General features: G+C 42.9%; 1 pseudogene; it reads right to left on the reverse strand.

The window, feature by feature from the left end:
- Positions 1 to 951: 951 nt before the first annotated feature.
- LOC108900669 (piggyBac transposable element-derived protein 4-like) lies at positions 952 to 2,575 on the reverse strand (annotated as a pseudogene).
- Positions 2,576 to 3,159: the final 584 nt, after the last annotated feature.

Here is a 3,159-nt window from a genome sequence, read left to right on the forward strand (position 1 = left end):
GATGCGTCCCGCTGTCCCATTAGCAGCAAGTTTGGTGTGATCGGATCGGGGTCACCAAAGTTGGTGCCTTGATCAGCTAGGATCTCGAATGGTTTACCACTGTGTGCAATAAACCGCCATAGAGTCATTAGAAAATCATCTGTATCCATGCTGTGCAACAGGTCAAGGTGCACACAACTTGTAGTCATGCATTTAAAGATAATCCCCCACTGTTTCTCTGTCCGCTGTCCCACTTTAATGAGGTAGGGGCCAAAGCAGTCCACTCCAGTAGACGAAAATGGAAGTTTGTACAGAGGAAGCCGTGTAGGGGGAATCACTGAACTAGCTTGCCACCTCTGGCACTCTCTGGAGCTGTACTGGTGCCGTTTGACCAACTCCATGCCTTGTAGAATCCAGTATTTCCTCCTTATCTCACTGAACACTTGTTCAGGGCCAGTGTTAAGGAGATGATTGTCATATTCTTTGATGAGGAGTTCAGTCACATGGTGTTTCAGTTCTAAGATTATAGGATGTATAGCGTCCAGATTCAGACTTTCTGCTCTGTGGAGTCGTTCTCCAACTCTTATCAGTCTAGCCCTTGTATCATGTTGAAAAAAAATTACATTGATTACGTTGCAGGTCATTTTGACCCGTACTGTGTAAATCCACTCAAAACAGTCAAAAAACAATTTAAACCAATAACAACTTTATTTTAGATTATATAAACATTTAGAAAAGAGACATAACAATACATTTTTAATTTCAACACTATATTTAAGAACTATTTTGTTCAAGTTTTTCCCTCTGCATTTTTTTCATTTAACTTGCCCCTTTTTCTCACATTTACAATGTTCAACATTTTCAATGCTCTCCACATGATGGACAGAATGTAACTGTGTGCTTTCTGCAGATGTAATTCTTGCATTTCACACAAGAGGTACTTGTTTTACTGTCCTCTCGGGAGGGACAGACCTGGCATATTTTCAGTTTCTTTACACCTGTGTCCACTAGATCCATTGCAGATTGGCAATTGATCTTGACCTTTTCAATGACAGCTGCCACTGCTGGGGGTCGAGCTGGCCTGGCTCGCCTCTGGATCTTGGGAGTGACGAGTGCTTTGCCAAGTTCTTCCAGGAAAAGCCGACGTCGGTACAATTTGCCGGCATTCCATTGCTGGTTGATTTCAGTCCATAGGACATAGGCATTGTAAGCAGACACATCCACAATGTTGTAGAAAATCACCAAGGGCCAACAGGCAGTCTTGTGCTGGCAGCTGTATGTTGCTGTGACTTTGTCCAGATTGTCAACTCCTCCTTTGGTGGAGTTATAGTTCAGGATCATTTGTGGCTTCATGTCTTCTCTTGTGCTCAGAGATGCATCTGTGTGCATTGTGCTCATTACAAGAACATTCTTGTTTCTCTTTGGGCAGTATGAAACAACTGCTGCTTTCTATGTGAAAACAAATATTTAGAAATGCAGAGGTCTGCCCTGCATCTTCAGAATTTCACTGGGAAGTTCTGGCTTATTTCTTCTGACTTTTCCCAACATAGTCAGCTTTTCTTCTGAAGTTCATCTCCAAGGCAGTAGGATGTAAAGAAGTTGTCACATGTGATGTTATGACCTTGCAACCCTTCACTCATCTCCAGCACCACACGCATCCCCTGATTCTTCTCAGATGCTCCTCCAGGTAGCTTTCCAGTATACACTTGTATTATCCAAGCATAGCTAGATTTTGCATCACAGGCTGCCCACATTTTGATGCCATACTTGGCAGGCTTTTTGGGCATGTACTGTTTGAAAGGATAGCGCCCCCTGAATGGAACAAGGCGCTCATCTACAATAACGTGGACCAGGATTGTACAACAAAGGTAGAATTTCAACCCATTTATTCCATACATGTCTAATCGCAGCTACTTTGTCTCTTTCACGTCGACCAGCTCTGGTTTCACGGTTGTCAAATCGGATTACACGAGATATCATGTGAAATGTCTCCAGAGACATTGTTGCTCGAAAGATTGGCCTTCCATACTCTTCATCCCATAGACTTGCAGTTGCTTCTCCCTTTGACCTGTACATTCCAGCTAATACCAGAATTCCGATGTAAGCATGCAAGTCAATCTGATCCAGTGGCTTCTATTTCTCCTGAAATACACGCCTCCCCTCCAAGTTGGTCATTTCTAGTATAATCTTCTCTATTGGTGGGGATATGAAGAGCTGAAATGCTGATTTGATCATCAACTCGTGTGACAGCAAATCTTGTAGGACCGGGAGTCATTTTGATGACATTGGAAGATGACAGTCTACCTCGGCTTTGGTGTGGTGATGTTGACCATTTTATATTACCATCTTTAGATGCTCATGTCCCCTCTGTGGATGATGATTGCTGCATTCCTTGGCTTTCAACCGATGGAGAGACAATGGCAGGCTCGTCCTCTGAATCCTCCTCATTGTCGGAAAATTGACAATCTGGATCATTAATTACATTGTCCTCGGTCTCTGAAAGATCCTCTATCTCTGAAATCTCTTCCTCTGCGTCACTATCTGAGTTCAAAATCTGTGATACAGTTTCTTCAGCTGTAAACCTTCTGGAGCTCATTTTTGGTGTGTTGGTCAAAGAGATGGCATGAGAAAAGTGACAAGAACAAGGGGGAGAAAGTCCCTCCTCAACACACACCTGGGTCTCTGGCAGTCAAAATACAATTAACTGTACATCAAAGCACAGTAGATTTGATGTAGATTAAAAGGACATCAAAGAGGTATGTTTATTTTGGATCTGTACAGCTACTTACCCACATAAAAGTGTCCAGGTCAAAATGACCCGCAACATCATCTTACAAACTCTGCACAGACATTCCACTAAATATCAAAGTGTCCAGATTTTACACACCAGTTCATGACCCTAGATGAGGAAAAGTCACAAGACTAAACAAGAAAAAGAAAGGATAACCAGTACTTTGGTCAACACAAAAACCGAAATGGGTCAAATTGACCCTTAACATAATACAAGGGCTAGTGGCAGCATCATACTCTGGAGCACGGTTGAATAAGCAACCTTGCTTAGAGAGGGGACCTCCCAGCAGATGAAGCCTGCACTTCTTCTGGGAAAGCATCACCTTGAGCTTGTTTCAAGAGATACTGTTCTGCAGCTAAAGCATCTGCAGCAGCCAAAACATCCATCAT

This window comes from Lates calcarifer, unplaced genomic scaffold, assembly GCF_001640805.2.
Source record: "Lates calcarifer isolate ASB-BC8 unplaced genomic scaffold, TLL_Latcal_v3 _unitig_4587_quiver_601, whole genome shotgun sequence".
Lineage (NCBI taxonomy): Eukaryota > Metazoa > Chordata > Actinopteri > Centropomidae > Lates > Lates calcarifer.